Source organism: Mus pahari, chromosome 15, assembly GCF_900095145.1.
Source record: "Mus pahari chromosome 15, PAHARI_EIJ_v1.1, whole genome shotgun sequence".
NCBI classification, from domain to species: domain Eukaryota; kingdom Metazoa; phylum Chordata; class Mammalia; order Rodentia; family Muridae; genus Mus; species Mus pahari.
In genome coordinates this window covers 61,580,255-61,598,627 of record NC_034604.1, presented here as the reverse complement: position 1 = coordinate 61,598,627, position 18,373 = coordinate 61,580,255, and the positions used below count along the sequence as shown (strand labels likewise).

General features: G+C 46.2%; 1 protein-coding gene across 5 annotated transcripts in view; it reads right to left on the bottom strand.

Annotated features, from left to right (window-relative positions):
• Ldlrad4 (low density lipoprotein receptor class A domain containing 4) overlaps positions 1-18,373 on the bottom strand; it is a 311,621-nt gene that overhangs the window by 272,390 nt on the left and 20,858 nt on the right. The window contains exon 1 of one of the 5 annotated variants that reach the window (XM_029547070.1): positions 2,481-2,518. The exons of the other annotated variants lie outside the window; for them this stretch is intronic. The gene's annotated coding sequence lies outside the window, so the exon portion shown is untranslated. Of the gene's footprint in view, positions 1-2,480; positions 2,519-18,373 lie in introns of those variants that run through there. 5 annotated transcript variants of the gene reach the window in all.

The following is an 18,373-nucleotide window of genomic DNA, read 5'->3' as shown; positions in this document are numbered from 1 at the left end:
TCAGATCGTAACTCCTGGCAGTGTGTGGGCAAGTGTGATGCCCAACACTCAACTCCAGGGTTCAGACAGTTCGTGGGCACAGAGCTCCACAGAGAACAGAGCCCAGACCCCTGGCCTACCACAGAAAATGCTTCAAATTGGGAGCAGGAGATGTGTGCCAAGCGTGAGGCAGGCCTGTACCTTGATCTCTGGGCCCCGGTTTTCCAAGATCATGCGTCTGTCTCATGCCATCTGTTCAATGAAGCCTTGTGGTATGGCCAGTGGTTCGGAAAACTAGCAAAGGTACGAGATGCAAAATCAACAGGACAGAACAGCGCGACAGTATGGATATTGTTCTAGGAACAGGGCGTCTACTCTTCAGGAAGCTCACAGCCAACTAGCCCTACCCAGAAACAACTCTGGACATCAAGGGGCAATGACAAATGTGCCTGTTTCTAAATGGCCCACACGGGAGCTCACGATGTGAATACAAACTAATGTCATTTTAATCTCTCACCCTGGCTCCTGACTCCTTGCCATTCACAACAACAGTCCTATCAAGCCAGACACCTCAGTCAGGACCCACTGACGAGGGGTCCACCCTTCCATGGCTAACTGTCCATCCCATCTTCTCGATCCTTGTTTCTACTTGTAATTATCCTAATAATGACTACTGGAGATATCAAAGGCTATCTGAGGTCAGACAACCGACATAAGACCCTTCCCGAAAGCTTCCTACACCAATCCTAGCACCTGCAGAACGTGCATAGTACATCGGTGTTGAAGGATTAAATGTGTATATGCATTTAAGCCTTGGCAGTAATGCCACATTTTCATGAAAAAACTGAACTTACGGCAGGGAGACATTCTAACGCTGGCTGGAGAAGCTAAATCCTCTGCAAACACAAATAACTGTGTGTGTGTGTGTGTGTGTGTGTGTGTGTGTGTGTGTGTGTGTTTTGTCACCCACAGTAAACTATCATGTAAGCTACTAACATATTTTGAAGGTCAGTGAGAAGGACCTCTGCATTTGAATTCTGTTTAAGGTACCAGCTCCTTAAAATGAAAACAATCCCAAGGGGCTACCAGGCGAAGCCTCTGGCAGCCTGGTGGGAAGCAGCTTAACAAAGGAAACCTGAGGCCTATTAAGAGGCTTCCAGGAGCCGCCAATAACCAGCAAGACACAAAAAAATAGGAACTCCTCTGAGGCGAGCAGAATGTGCAACTCAAAGGCAAACCCTAAAAGCTTTAGCATTCCAGACGCAGTATAGGACCCTGACATCTAAGGTCAGGCTGTAGACTAAGATAGTCTTTACCACTTTGACAATTCGCTTTAGAATGGCTCTAACACTCATCTCTAAAAGCACTGAGGTTATGTGGAGCTGGAGAGGTATCCCCAACCACCAAGCATAACTAAATCTACCCATCGGCATCTCTAAAAGCACTGAGGTTATGTGGAGCTGGAGAGGTATCCCCAACCACCAAGCATAACTAAATCTACCCATCGGCATCTCTAAAAGCACTGAGGTTATGTGGAGCTGGAGAGGTATCCCCAACCACCAAGCATAACTAAATCTACCCATCGGCATCTCTAAAAGCACTGAGGTTATGTGGAGCTGGAGAGGTATCCCCAACCACCAAGCATAACTAAATCTACCCATCGGCATCTCTAAAAGCACTGAGGTTATGTGGAGCTGGAGAGGTATCCCCAACCACCAAGCATAACTAAATCTACCCATCGGCATCTCTAAAAGCACTGAGGTTATGTGGAGCTGGAGAGGTATCCCCAACCACCAAGCATAACTAAATCTACCCATCGGCTCACAGAGATGAATAAAGATGCTGAAGAGAGTTTTCTAACAAACCTGACGAGGCATCTCTTGCATCTGAAGCATTTGGCCTGGCAACTACAACAGACCACGGAGGAAGACCAGACACGATTCCCAGCGTCAAGTGTTTCCACTTAGCCACTCAAGCAGGTTATCAGGGCGATGGTTCTCAGACAATGCCTCAGCTTACAAGCAGGCACAACCTTGCAACCTTGACAACTCCCTCCCCCTGCTTACCGCTCTGTGCAGCACCCCTCTGTGGGCTCTGCTTCAGCTCCTGCCACCAGGTTAACAGCAGTGGAAACCCAAACTTGGAGAGTATTCTACTGTTTTAGCCACCTTGATTCACGAAGAAGCGTGAATTGCTTAGGGCAGAAAAGTGAGATTAACCATACTTCACATAGGAGAAGACATCAGATTCACAGACATCTGCTGGGACTCTCTCGGATTCTCTCGAGAGCCTAAGTTTTTAACAACAGAGAGAAGTCAGAAAATAAAGTCGTATAAAGAGTAAGATGTACAATGACTGTCTTGAGTTAGGGTTTCCACTGCTGTGATGAAACCCCATGACCAAAAAAAAGCAATTTGGAGGAGAATGGCTTTATTTGAGCTTATGTATCTTGATCATAATCCATCACAAAATAACGTCAGGGCTGGAGTCTAGACACTAACCTGGCAGCAGGAACTGTAGTAGAGACCACAGGGGTGTGCTGTTTACCGGCTTGTTCCTCCTCTTGGTCTGTGCAGCCTGGCTTCTTACAGAACCCAGAACCATCAATGCAGGGTTGGCACCACCCACAGTGGGTTGGGCTTTCCCACATCAATCACTAATTAAAAAAAAAAAAAAAAAATGCCCAACAGACTTGCCCATAGGCCAATCTTATGGAGGCATATTCTTCATCAATAGCTCCCTTCCCACATGACTCAAGCTTGTATCAAGTCGACATAAAACTAACAAGCACTGTGACTAGATGCGGTGCGGTGTACTAGACTTCTCTAGGAACAGAAAAGGGGGGCTCGTGGGAAAACAGATGAGATCTAATCACACCTGCGCTCACCCTCAGTGCACACTTTTTTACTGTGACAAATACACCTGGTTAGGTAAGACATTAGGATCAGAAGGGTGGGGTGCACAGAAAAACAAGGGTTTCCTGCATTATCTCTGCAAGTCTGCTATAAACCTCGCAATTTCTGAAGGGAGATTTTTTTTTTCTTTTTTCTTTTTCTTCTTCATGAGACTTCTTAGTGATGAAAGAGGGAGGGGTGTATGTTTCAAAAAAACAAAAAAAATGATGTATATATGGGAAAGATTCGTGGGGAGAATGGGAAGTTGGTGGGGTGAGAGAATAGTTAGCATGCATTTTATGCAGTATGAAAATGTCAAAGAGCAATCTTATTTTTTTTTTAAAGTTTATATAGGAATTTCTTTTTTCAGTTTTACAGCCATCCTGAAAGTATAGCCCTATATACCAGCTGCTAGCTGAGGTCCTGAATCCCTTCCTTGCTCCACTGTCCCTCCCTTCAAAATATAAACCTGTGAGTTCTCTCACTTTGCTTACTACTAGTCCACGTGTCTGTCCAATTCCTTTTTTCAGGACACAAGGGAACCTCCTGAGAGGTCCCCACCAAACCGTGATACCCACTGTGGCACACGATCCACTTGAGGACCCAGAGAACTTGTGAAAGACTTCACACCTCTCTTCAAAAGGAAGTTGTGTTTTGATGACGGGCCAGGACATTTTAAGGCAGACACCTTGAGAATGAGCAGAGTTCATGGCAAAGACGCTGGATATAGCCGGAATAACACAAAGCCCAGATCCTAAATGACTTTAGGATTTCAATTTCAGAGAGGGTGTGTGCTGGCAGGTGCCATGTCAACCTGACACAGGCTACAGTCATCAGAGAGGAGGGAGCCTCAATTGAGAAGATGCCTCCATAGGACTGGGCTGTGGGCAAGCCTGTGGGGCATTTTCTTAATTAGTGATTGACGTGGAAGGGCTGACCCCACTGGGGATGGGGCCACCCCTGGTCTTGGTTCTATAAGAGAAAAAAGACTGAGCAAGCCATGAGGAACAAGCCAGTAAGCAGCACCCCCTCCATGGCCACTGCATCAGTTCCTGTCCCCAGGGTCCTGCCCTGTTTGAGTTCCTGTCCTGACTTCCTTCAGTATTGGACTACGGAGGTGGAAGCATAAGCCAAATAAACCTTTACCTCCCCAAATTGCCTTAGTCATGGTGCTTCATCACAGCAATAGAAACCCTAACTAGGACAGGGGAAAATATTAGTTAGCTAGCTAGTGATCCGTTAGCCTTGGGGGCCTTGAAGGATAGAGCCCTCTCTCCTGGTTGGTTTTTGGATATAGCTTTCCAATTCCCTTGTAACATCAAAAGGGAAACATCACTACTGCCCTCTGTGCCTTTGCGTTTAAAATACCATGTGAGAAGAAGACAAGACGAGAGCTTTGTTGAGGCTCGTTACAGGAAGGCTGCATCCTCCGGGTCAAAACAACCGGATTTCAGTACCACCGCTGGCCCTGTAAGGGTGTGATCTGCTCCGAAGATTAGAACATTGGATACTATCACCCCCTCCCTTAAGAGTTGACCCAGCTGGGCCTGTCCATCACAAAGCCAATTCACCTGAAGACATTCTAAAGCCACTGGGAGTGGAGAATAGTTATCCCCATAGTGAGATAATGTAGCGTCCAGAAGTTCCTCCCCCCTCTGCAGCTGCTTGCGGAACTTCTGCCATGTTTAAGTCTGGCTGCTTCTCTGAATTCTAACTCAGAAAGCTTTTTTATTTTATTTTTATTTATTTATTTATTTACTTACTTACTTACTTACTTATTTTTGCCTTTTTCTCTTTTCAGACACCCGATGTCACACTTCGAGTCTCTGTTGCTGTAATAAACACTGAGGAAATCCAGCTGTGGGAGGAGGCACGGGTTTATTTATTTGGCTTACAGTTACCGTCCATGCCTAAGGGAACCAACCCTACAGCTGAAACGGACACCACAAGGAGCACTGTTGCACCAGCCTGGCTTCCAGGCTCACCGCCAACTCTCTTACACAGTCCATGCCACCTGCTTAGAGACGGTACAGCCCTTGGTGGGCTGGGTCTTCCTACATAATTAGAAAGCAAGAAAATGCACCCCCACAGGCGTGGTCACGGGCCAATCTGATGATGGCAGTTCCTGATTTCAGCGCTTTCTTCCCAGGTGTGCCAAGCTGACACCCAAGATTAGCCATGACACCTGCCAAAGGCTTAAGCGCGCTTTCCCCGATAGGCTAAGCTTTCTCATTCTCTGAAGTCTTCTAACCCCTGCCCCGCTCCACTGTGCAGCTGCTTGCAGACCTCCGACGCTGAACGTGACTGCTTCCTTGGTCCCCAACTCAAAAGGCATGGCTTTCTCTCTTCTTCTCCCCTAGACTAGCAGCTCAGTGGTACCTCAAACTCTGGGGCACACCCCTTCTATTCAGGAGTCCTTTCTCTTCCCTTCTCTCAAGCCCCAATTTATAAATCCTATAATAAAATTCCTTCCTAAACATACCTTCCTGCTCTCTAAATCCCATTCTCTTGAGTTCATGGGACCAAAGACCTAGAAGTCACTTGTCCTGGTGTTGGTTTTGGTGGCTGTTGATTTATCCAGGACTCTAACACCCTCTGTCTCCTCTGTGGAGATTTAAATGGTGCCCCCTTCCTTAGGTTCCTATTAGGAACATAAGTGAAAGCAGTTTGTGTGAATGGGAATAAAATCATGCTTGCAAGATGTGTTAAGGAGCCGGCCACAAGGCAGCTTCAATATTAGCCAAGCCTAAGGCAGACTCTCATATGCTAGTGACGCAACCCCAAGGTGATTCTGATATATTAATGAACTAGCCCTAAGCTGTAAAACCTAAAACCGTAAAACTGATGCTCGCTAAACAAGACGAAACGCTGGGATTTTGAGGGGTAAGCCGAGGGTGGCACTGCCATGCTTGTGGGACAGAGCTGCTCAAGCCTCTAGACCCATCCACACCAGCAAGGGTACTCTGAGACTGGCCACTGTGTGACTCTGGCTTGGCAACTGTTTAGGTGCCAACACTGTTGCTCAATTCACACGAGCCCATCCATGAGCACCAGCCACAGGCTGACTCCTCAAGGACCCTCTGGAACTCCCAATGATGCCGTCCTCCCAGCCTGCCACAGCTGAGCACCTCAGAGCAGGTGTAGGTCGAGCCTGCTCCCCAAAGCACCTCCCCTGGAAGCCTGCAGCATTTTCTGCCCTACTGACCATTCCTCAGTGGGTGAGATGTCTGGTTAGATGAGGTTACCATAACTGTTCTAATAGTATGGTCTTGTAAGGGATGCTTGTGTGAATAGACTGAGCATATTCAAAAGGCACATCTTCTATGTGCACCCTAGCTGGTGCACCGCACAGCCCACCAACCATGCTCTCCGAAGCGCGTGTTTGAATACTTGGTAGCCCGATGGTGGCACTGTTGGGAGAAATTTCTGGAACTTCTTGGTGGCAGTGCCTTGCTAGAGGAAGTCCTAGCAAGCAAGCTTTGACCCCACTTCCAATCCAATCCCTCTGTTTCCCGTGTGACTAAATGTGGACAGTCTGCTTCCTGCTCCAGCACCTGTTGCCTCTCTGCCCCCACCACTAAGGGCTCTCCCTTTCTCTCTGCAAGTGGTTAGAGGTGTGGTCTCTCGGCTTCCTGTGGTTAGAGGTGTGGTCTCTCGGCTTCCTGTTCCAGACACCTGCCTCCCTGCCTCCCTACTGCGAAGGTCTCTTATCTCCCTGAAACTGTAAACCAAAATAAATGTTCTCATATATAAATTGCTTTTGAGGGTGGTATTTTATCCAATTATAGAAAAAATATCTAATCCAATCTCCTGACCCCATTTTTCCCACATCAACCGTCTCTAAAATGTCCAAGAACCTCTGCTCTGCGGCTTTCCCCCTAGCTACCGTGTCGTTGTCACGGACCAGCGTTCGATGGTTTGTGTGCTCTGTTCGGTATGGACCCATTTTACCAGTCGTTGTGGTTTAAGTGAGCAATGGCCCCATTGGGTTCACGTATTTGGGCATTTGTGTCCACTTGGTAGCACTGTATAGGGGAGGTGGTGGAACCCCTGGGGCTTTGCCGGAGGAAGTACATCATTGAGGGCAGACGTTTTGAGGTTTTATAGTCTGTGGCACCTCCAACTTTCTCTCTGCCTCCTGTGTGTGGATAAACTGTGGCCACTCTGCTTCCTGACTGCCACACCAGCCTCATGTTCCTATCGCCATGCCTTCCCCACCATGACGGGTCCCTCAATAACTCTAAGCTAAAATGAGCCAGTCCTTCCCTAACTTAAGATTTACCAGGGTCTTCTGTCACAGCAGCACAAAAGTAACCAATATGCCTGGCTCGTCCCGATCTAACTAAAATGCCACCTTTTCAATAGAGTATGATTTTTCTTTTTCTGCTGCCCAAACATCCTTACTCCTGAACTCAAAAACTAAAATGATTATGCCAGGCATAGTGGTACAGCAGCACTCTGGAGGCAGAAGAAGATGGAGCTCTGTGAGTTTGGGGCCACCCTGGTCTACACAGCAAGTTCCAAGCCAGCCAAAATTACATGATGAGGCACTATCTAACCAGGACTTGATGATGCTAGCCATACTGACGGGAGCCCAAGAGGGACCTGCCTAATGCTCTCTCCTGGGATTCGACAGCCCAGACTAATCCTCTCATGGAGATCCAGCTGCCTCCAACCCCAAGGCATACAGATCCCGCTCTCCAACCAACAGGTAGCTCTAGGAAGAGAGTGTCACAGTTTTCCTTCCTAGACAGCGACTGTGACCCTCATGGGAACAGGACCAGAAGGTGGATTTTTATCCTTCTGGAACCACAGCTCTCAGCGGTGGACTGAGGGTAGAAACTAGGACAGAGAGTAAGGTCCAAAGAGCCTTACACCAAGGCGGTAAAATTAGCATATATTAAAAAAAAAAACAGTTGGCAAAAAGAAAAGCTGGATGCCCCTTCCTTGCCCCCTCTTCAATCCCCCATCTGGCCAACCAAAGTCAGCCACCATCCGGGTACAAATTCCAGAGCATCTGAATGTAAGCTACGGCTCATTGCACGACTGGGTGGAGATGTAAGATGCTGACAGACATACAATGCATAAAATTGCATGTATGTAGAACTACATGAAACAGAGAATGCACAAGAAAGTTCACACTACGCATATGAGACACATGTCCTCACCGTGTGCCATAAAAGCCTCTACCCTTTCTAGCGCATGGCCACTCAAGCTTCCTAAGGCCACTCCAGCCAGCTTGCTCTCTTTGAGATGTAACCTTGGTTAAGGGATTCTCTCAGTTTGCTGTATATAAAACAAGCCAAAGGAACGTAAAAAAGACTGTTTGAAACAGGGGCCTTAAGTCGATTCAAAATCATTTTTCCTTCTTCACACGCCATCCCTATATCCGTGTATAATGAATATTCACTTTATTTTAGAAATTTTCAAAAGAGGAAAAGTATAAATATGAAATTACAGACTACCAATAACAAAATTAACCTAGCCTTGGGGGGGGGGGGAACGGCTTCTTAGCTTGGAGTGTCCCTAAGAAGACAGATAAGCCCTAACAAGGGTTCAACTTACAATCTTTCAACTTCACAATGATCCTAAAGGATACACTGTAGCCCTTTTATGGCTTTGTCTTTTCCAAGGCTAGCCATACACAGTACAAGTCTTCCGTGATGATGGCTGGTGGTGAGAAACCAGTGGTCCTGTGCTATGATGCCCAAGGCTCCATCACAGTAGAAGAAGCATCTGTATTTTTTTTTTCTTTTTTTTTTTTTTTTTTTTGGTTTTTCGAGACAGAAGCATCTGTATTTAACTACGAAGTCAGGGGCAAGTCTTCCTGACGGAGCCAGCTCAGTCAGTCAACAGGGTCTCAAGGGAGGGAGGGAGGGAGGATTGAAAAAGAAGAACAACAACTAGACAAAATTATCACATGACTCCAGCCAGTGCTGAAGCTGTAGCCGCTTTATGTCTCTCCAGCCTGCTTTTATGTCATTCCAGGTACATCCAAAAATCATGGTCAGTTCTTAGAGCAAAGACAAAGTAATAAAGGGAAGAAGTAAACCAGGAGATTACATAAGATAGTAGTTAAGGAAAGTAGTACACAAAGTCCCGTGGTCACTGTTTCTATTATTCTTATCTGAACCTACTTCTTTGTCTGAACCCAGTCACATCAGTGTCACAGAGAGCTAAGACAGATTGGGACCAGGCCTGCCCTACAAGAAACCCCTGGAGACCAGTTTCCAAGTCATTGGCAAAATGAGAGAATCCTCTGCCACTGATGGAATTTCCTTCGCTCTCCTGCCCTGCCGTAGCCCATACTCGGCTAGCCTGGCACCTAGGAGGGCCTGACCACAGCCTCCAGTAGTGACATCCCGTACCATGATGAGTCCCAAAATCAAGAGTGCCGAGATGTACCAGTATGTGCATCCCTAGATTCCAGGGACCTCGGAGCAGAGGGGTCTCAGCACCTTCAAAAGCTGATGGAGTGAGGTGTCAGAAATGGCTGCAGGCTATCCAGACCTCCTCAGGCTACCATTAACTCTGCAGTGAATGCTTGGCTGTGGATTCTGGTGATGTGGGTCATCTGATTTGACCATTCATTGTCAAGCACTTTAGCCTCTCAAAACACTGGGACCCAACCTTCATGCCAATCTCTGTTCACACTGAATCCGTTTTTTAACAAAGCATTTTTAATTTCTCTTGAGCATCCACTCTTACACCTGTCAGTGCTTGCCTTGTAATTCCAGGAAGAGGCCATCTCCACAGAGAGAGGAGTAAGAGCTGCTCTGAGCCCTGGTCGCCATTCCATGAGACTCGAGATGAGCATTTTACACATTGGTTTCAAGGTCAACCTCAAAAATCTTACTTGATGCAGAAATGACCTATGCTGTCTATTGTTCCTCAGTTGAAAATTGCTGTCCAGATTCCCTGGGGATCTCTTGGCCATAGTAACATAGAGAAAGAGTTGGGGTCAAAGATATGGGCTGAAGCTGTGAGCTCACTCAGTGGGTAAAGTGATTGCTGCACATGCAGAAGGACCTGAGTTCAGAATCTCAATGTGCTGACCCAAGTCCATAGCCTCAGCACTGGAGGGCATCCTCAAGCCTACACACTCACTCACACAGGCAAGCACACTCACACACATATGTATCCATACAACACACACATATACATACACTTATATGCACATATACATCTATATACACACACATATACATACACATCATATATATGTATAACACACATATATATATACATATATACATATATACATACAACATGCACACATATATACACACATACATATATATACACATACATATATACATATATAATATATACAAATACAGACACACATACATATCCATACAACACATACATATCCATACAATACACACATATACACATATACATACACACACATATATATACACATATATACACACAACACACTCATATATATATATATATCCATACAACACACACTCACATATGTACACACATACACATGTACACATATACACACACACACATATATATATATATACACATACACATATATATACACATACAACACATGTAAATATTTGTACAACACATACCTGTATGTGTTGTATAAATAACATATACATGTATATATACATACAACACACACATGTAAATATTCAGACATACATACATGTATAACCATATAACATATACATGTATGTATCCATACAACACACACATTCACAAAAACTGGAAGGAAGCTCAAGTCCACTGCAGCTGGGTTGACTTGGGCCCATGACTTAATCCCCCTGAGTCCCAGATTCACATTTTAAAAGTGGGGGTGGCAATAATACACATTAAAGAAAACATCTGGCAAAACCTGTGTGAATATTGATTTATTTTCTGCTGTGATACATTCAGCCGAACCTACTGGCAGCCCCCAAAGTTGACCCAACTTACACCCAGTATGAAAAAAGTCGGCCCCCCTCCCTGACCGTCTCATCTCAACTCTCCCTCATTATCTCTGTAATGAATAGATTCACAAGAATGGCAGGACTTGGGCTGGTGAGATGGCTCAGCAGGTAAGAGCACCCGACTGCTCTTCCAAAGGTCCTGAGTTCAAATCCCGGCAACCACATGGTGGCTCACGACCATCTGTAACGAGATCTGACTCCCTCTTCTGGAGTGTCTGAAGACAGCTACAGTGTACTTATATATAATAAATAAATAAAGCTTTAAAAAAAAAAAAAAAGAATGGCAGGACTTGGAGGGAGTTCTGTGGACACCCTCGTGAGCCAGCTGCCCCATCTGAGTTCCTTCTAGACTCAGAACCAGCCCTACTCACTCCACAGTGCACACACTAATCACCCCCATGCTGCTTCTCTGTTTGCAGAGCTCCCAGCTAGGCAAGCCCACCACTTTTCCAAAAGGAGGGTCAGGATACCAAATCGGTCCCTATGCCTTCTAAGACTCACACTTGTATGAGAAGGCGTGCCCCAATCACGTTCCAGAGACCACCGATGCTGGGATTCACATGTTCACGTGTGCCTGTCTGCTTCCCCAGAAGGCATGGCTATGTTGCTAATGAGGCACATAATGCAGATGTTCTTGATATTTATTAAATTGTACATTTAAGAGAGCAATTCTGTCTCTCCTAGAAGACAGAAAACCACAACTGCGTGGTCAGTCATGTGATCCGTCACTCTATAACCTTTGCCAAAAGCTCAAACTCCACACAGAAACATTCAGAAGGCCTGCTGGGGCTGGGGGGTAAGGGGGGGTACATGAATGTGCCTGCCCATTCGTCCATCTGTGATAGAGAAGGGGGGAGGAGACACTTAAGCTTCTGGTGACCACACTTGCAGATGTAAATGTAAATGAGTATAATATTTAACCACCACATGAATCCATGTAGATCAATAAATATGCTCAAAGACTTCAAAGGTCAATTAGCAATTACAAAACCCAAAGAAAGGCATAGGCAGATGAGAAAGGAAAAACAAAACAAAACTGAGAGCCTTTATCTTAACATTAAGTTTGGAAATTAAGTGATAGGTTGGGAGATAAATGATTGGATGCATAGACAGACCGACAGGAGGGGTGATGAGGAATGTAAATCTTTAAATGATGACCCCATACTTTGTCTTAGTTTGAGATGTGTTATTATGTCCACTCACAGAAGGTTATGAGCCAGAAGTGGAAGTGGAAGAGACAGCTTAATCCCTCCCATCTCGTTTCTTGGGGCACTACCCTCACACCCCAATGGCAGGAGGCTTCACAAGAGCTCTCAGATCTGACAGCAGGGAGCAGGTGCAGGGGAGGGGGGAGAGCCCAGACAGGGGTGCTGAACTGAGTAAAGTAACAGAGGTACAAGATGATAGGTGTCCCCAAAGAGGGCCCAGGTACAAAGCTCCCAGCCAGCAGGACAGGGAGAGTATTCAGATCCAACCTTGGCGCTAATTGCTTAACAGCTGAAAGAACTAGGAGCCATAGGGGTCAGAGCTGTGTGGGAGGCCAAAGCTGCTGGATATGACTTTAATAACCACTTAGGAAAGACTTGTATTCGAGGCTAAGTAAAGAAATACGTTTTCAGTGTTTCTTACGTCTTTTTCTATATACCATGCAGGCTCCATACCGTATTAAGGAGCAAATTTTTATCAATCTCCATAGTATCCTAGAAAGTCCATTCCGGTAATGAAAACCATTCTTAAGTATTTAGAGGTCGTTTTTCCTCCACCAGGAAAAAGTCTATAAGGTTCTTGTCAGCCCTACCTTAATTAGTCACCAATCACCTGAACACAGTTCCGGGCATAAATCAAAACACCCCTAAGAATGAAAGGCCTGTTTGCAAGCTTCCAGAACCAAGTCCTTCACCAACACAGGAGAGCCAGCAAAACAAGCAGTTGGGTGGGAGGCAGCGCCATTGCCTGAAGCTTCCTACCAGGGAAGATATGAAATGCCACGATGAGCAGCTTCATAGCTTCCTCCCGGCAGAACGCTGGTGATGCAGGACACCTGATCTTAACTCAGCCCTTTAGGATTTCCTTTCAGGAGTGAAGCCCTGCTCCCCTGATACCTGTTCCCACTGTCCCTCAAAGGAGAACACTCTGGGGTGCTGCTTTCACAGGGACCTTGGGGGAACACTTTCTGCAGCCTCAACCCTGAGTTAGTTGACTGCTTCATTGTCGAGTGTGACTTAAGCATCTTTTCCTAGATTGAAACTAAACGCTGACTCATATACTTCAGGGGCGGTGACAGGGTGGGTTTCTGGAAAGGTGAAGACTCTCCCGCTCCTGCTCTCTGCCACCTGCAGGAGGCAGGGTTCCTTGTTGAAATGGCTGCTGTACTCTGGGCTGATTATCCTCAGCTGAAAGAAGAGGCTCAGGTCTGAGTTTGTGTGTTTGTGTGCAAGATTAGCTCAGAGAACAGATCCCATCTGAGATGTATTCCTCAACTGTAGCCTGTTTGATTCTTTATGCATGTTCACCTCCTTCCAGAAGTAATCCAGTGAAAACTACTAAAGTACCTATGTCAGGGTAATAATAAAATATTCAGGACAGATGGAAAAAGTGACCTTATCAGGTGCTTTGGTCTGAATGAAAAATGTCCCTTACATGCTCGTTTATTTGAACACTTGGTCCCTAAGTTGATGGTGCCGTTTTGGAAGACGATAGAATCTTTAGGCGGTGGGGCCTTTTGGAGGACTTGCATTTTTGCCGGAGGGCTTTGATTGTTTTTGTTTTCGTTTTCTTTTGGTTATTTAAGATAGAGTTTCTCTCTGTAGCCCTGGCTGTCCTGGAACTCACTCAATACAACCAGGCTGGCCTCAAACTCACAGAGGTCCTCCTGCCTCAGCCTCCTGAGTGCTGAGATTACAAGCGTGCACCACTATGCCCAGCTTGGGCTTCGATGTTTTATAACCTGGTCATCAAACTTTCTGTTTTCCCTTCCTGCTTCATGTGTATGTGAGAGGTGGTGGTGGTGGTGGTGGTGGTGGTGGTGGTGGTGGTGGTGGTGATGGTGGTGGTGGTGGTGGTGATGGTGGTGATGGTAGTGGTTTGGTTTGGGGGTGGGTGGGGTTTAGAGACAAGGTTTCTTCATATAGCCGACCTGGAACTAACTCTGTAGACCAGCAGGCTGGCCTTAAACTCACAGTGATCTGACTGCCTCTGCCTCTCTAGTGCTAGGATTAAAGGTATGTGCCGCCACCACCCAGCTGAGGACACTGGATTTCGAGCAGACACAAATGATGCCAAGGAAGCATATACCAAGCATTAGGAACAGGGTTAAGTTGGGTGTATCTTTGGGTCTTCGTAAACTAGTATCCTTTGAGGTAGCATATGAAATAGCATAAAACACAGTCAGTTTTTTTTTTCCCTAGATAGATGTATATACATGCACAGGCATCCATACATGCATCTGTGCACAACTGAACACACATGTGCACATGAATGCATGCACACATACACGTGCATACACTAGGAACAAACTCAAAGCACATAGAAGCCAGGAGTCAATACTCTCGGAACACTTAGTAGTGGGGGACTGCACCTCCCAGTCTAGAGAAGCACAGGAAGACCAAGAAAGTCCCATGAAAGGACTGGAGCCAAGATGGGCTCACCAGAGGGTGGGACAGTCTAAAGGCACTTCCACGACCATGCCTGCAGGGACACGGGACCCTGCACCTATAGGCTGGCAGCCCCTGCTTAATCAGAGAGCTGACCACTCAGAGGGACAGGGAACATCCTGGCTGTTCCACTTGTAAGAACCTATGACCTTTTGCAAATCACCCCAGCTGGTTTGTCCGCAGACGGAATGGGTTAGGAAGTCGGTGTTTCCAATATTCTAGTCATGAAGCAATGAGTATGTCTGAAGTCCACTCTAAGCCATGAAATATTTATATGCTTGTCAATGCCTTTTATGGGCCAAGGGATAGTGAGATCCGCAATGGCTGGCATGGGATGGATTGCATGGATCAGCACATTGCCAGGAGGTTTCCACACACTACCTTCTACAAACATGTGTGTGCATTCCCAGGACCCTGATGCGGCTAGCCCTGGTGAGATGGCTTCACTCACTTCCTTTGGCTCTGCGGTGTGATACCCCAGCTACAGCCCACACGCAGGGGGCACATCACAGGGCATCCACCCCAGTGTGTAGGGATACAGCCCACACGCAGGGGGCACATCACAGGGCATCCACCCCAGTGTGTAGGGATAACTCCTTGCCAGCAACAAGCTCTGAACAATGCTCCCCTCAGGACCACCCAAGAGAGTCAGGGCATCTTCATCCTGTCCTCGGTCCACACGGAGGATCCAATGAAGGCTTCATAAAGGTAGGGAATAGAGCATAAAAGACAGAGAGCTGGGGCTGGAGAGATGGCTCAGCGCTTAAGAGCACTGACTGCCCTTCCAGAGGTCCTGAGTTCAAATCCCAGCAACCACATGGTGGCTCACAACCATCTATAATGGGATCTGATGCCCTCTTCTAGTGTGTCTGAAGACAACTACAGCAAGCTCATATTAATTTAAAAAAAAAAAAAAAAAAAAAACGACAGAGAGCCTTTCTTAGACCACCGAAAGTCTCTCCAGGCCAGATGACCAGACTTCCATTTGCTTAAATATAGTAATCGTTAGTACCTGTAAGTTATTCTGATTAATCAGAACCAATACTAGTTAATTTACTAGCTAATTAGAATTTAAAGGGTACTGTTGCCATTCAGGGAAACTCATTTAGAGCTAATGAAATTCCTACACAATATTTAGGTGAAAATGGAGAGTGAGTCTGTTTAAACTTCTAAGTGGCCCCTTCAATGCTCATTTTTCAAATCTCTGCACTAAGGAGGTGAATCTCACTGGGTTGACATTCCAGTCTGACCTAACACCAGCACCCGGTCACCAGCAGTAGTGCCTGCCTACGTCTGGAGCACAAATGTCCCACCACAGTTGCAAGCAGCCATCTTTAAGCCAACGTTCTGACGAGAGATTCTGCAAGTCTCACAGCCAAAGAGGAGGCTGCCTGTAGCCTCTGGTCAGAATGTGTCTCAACACACTCGCCCAGGGGTCAGTTTTACCAACATGTACTTCCATGATGGTAATTAACATACTAGTGTGGCCATCATTCATGGTGCAGCTGTCCTATGCTGGCCTCTCCCAGGGCATCATTATGTGGAATCTCTCTTGGCTCCTCCTTGACCAAAGATTTTACAGAAATGTGAGGTCAAGTGCATAGAGTCTAAATTCTTTCCTCTCTGATACTATCTCTCAGGGCTGGGAGATATCTGATTCCACATCCTCTCACCTGCTCACCCTTTTTTCTAAAGTAAAAAAACAGCTCAGCTTATAATAGGCAGTCAGCATGCAACGTAAAATTGAGACGGTTTCTCTTTAACATTGCTTTTGTTCCATCAAAGAGCACTTCATATTTGGAGAAACAAACAAAAACAAAATAAAACAAAATCCTTGCACAGCATGGGAGACTCCAACACTGTTGTTTGTGGTTGAGCTAAGTAAGGAAACACCAACTATCCATCATATATAAAGAGCACAAATCCAACAATGACATATTTCTGAGACTCTCTTCTGCCTCCTTTCACGAAAGATAATTTCTATCCCAGAAAACAAAAGAGAATCCCAAGCATTTCATGTCTGACCTGACATGCCCTGGCCTGAACAAGGACAGATCATCTGGACCATGTTGTTAGAAGTTGCAGCTTCCAGTGATTCCTGGAGTGCTACTCAACTCCTTAGACCAAGCACATACCAGGCAGGGATGGTCTGAGCATAGTCCTTATCACACGGTTTCCTTTGCAATCAGCTTCACAGAATGTATCCTTGAAGACACAGTCATTTAACTCAAAGGGGAGCCCAAGGAGTCAAAAGGCTCTACCCAGCCTTTTATTGCACACACAAGATCTTAACAGCAAGTGACCTCGGGCCGATTGAGAAAACCCTCTAGACCTTACTTCTCCATTTAAAAAATAAGAGTGATCCTAATACTTCCAATACAGTAATCAAATGAATCAAAGTAAATAATGCATGGAAATGGATAGCAATGGAAGTGTGGAGGGGATTCTCAGGGAGAAACTGAGGTCAGGGAGCTTGTGTGGCCACGGTGTCTGGCACAGGTTGCTCATTGTACATGGGGAGAGAGGAAGAAGCGAGAGGCCACCACATTCCTTATGTGATAACTGCTTTTCCCATTAAACAGGATCACCTCTCTTCCATTTGACCTTAGGGATGGAAGCAAACCCATCCCTTCTGTCCCCAAGGCAATAAGAAACCGGCAGTGACTCTCCACGGGGCCCACTGTCCTTAGCAACCTTCCTTGGTATCAAGCATTTGAGCTGCTGGCAGTCTCGTGTGCAAACAGCCTGTTCACGAGGGTTTCGTGGAGCCTCCTCCAGTCTGCTCACAAGAGGAGGTGGGCACGATACAGCTGGAACAAGGGGAGTGTGCTTAGTCTTCTTCATTTTAGGAAAGATACTTGACGTTCCATCTTGTGGTCATGGTTCTGCTGTGAGCCATGCAAATGTTTCCCCACATACACACACTACCCCATTTTCCAGATGAGGAAATTGAACTCTGTGGTCTAAGATCACACCAAAAATAAGACTGAAGACTGCACCTATACATGAATGCTTCACAACATGCCAGATGCCTTCCCTGGGCTTCTGAGAAGACCCACCCAATTGGGGCCCTCCTTTATCTCATATCTACGACATTAGTACCACATGAGTTATTCTTCCAATACCCTAAGAACCACAGACTGAGAACCTCTCCCCCTGCTTATTCAATGCCAGAAGCCTGGCAGTCCCAAGTCTGTACCCTCACCCCCAGCTCTGCCCCTCATGTTGCTCACCCCGCTATCTGCCACTCAGCCTAGCCATGACCCAGTCATTCCATGTCAGTCTCTAGCTCTGAACCACTTGAAATGTTTCCCGGGTTTCCCAGGTCATCTCTATGTACCCATCTCTATTAAACATAAAGTCTAACTTCCTGCACATGCAATATGCCCCTGGCCAGACTATTACAACCATGTCTCCAAGTTGACCACATTGGTTCTAAGCCAGGATCTGAAGGAAGGGAAATGACCTCATGATTTCAAGGAGCGAAGAGGCATGAAAATATCACCTCCAAGAAAAAGGTATCCGTGCTTGTGCAAATGGATATCAATTCGAAGTCCGACCCTGAAATATGGCATGGACCATCTTAGACAGGGAACAAAGCAGAGGCTGAGCCTTCCAGACGGCAGACCAAATCACACAGGTAGCCACGGCACGTAGAAGGGTTGGCCCCGGAAAAAAAACTTGGAACCTTTCCCTATTTCTAGATCAAAGCTAGTCAGCAATCTCGAGGGAAGTATGGAATAATAATTTGACATGTAACTGTTTCCCCATCTCATAAGAAATTCTATCCCACACAGGGCTGCCCAGCTTGGCTCCTGGAGCAAGGCAGGGCCAGATGGAACCGCTCTGTGGAAAGCAAACCTTTCTACCCCCATAGCAACTTCATCCCTGCCTC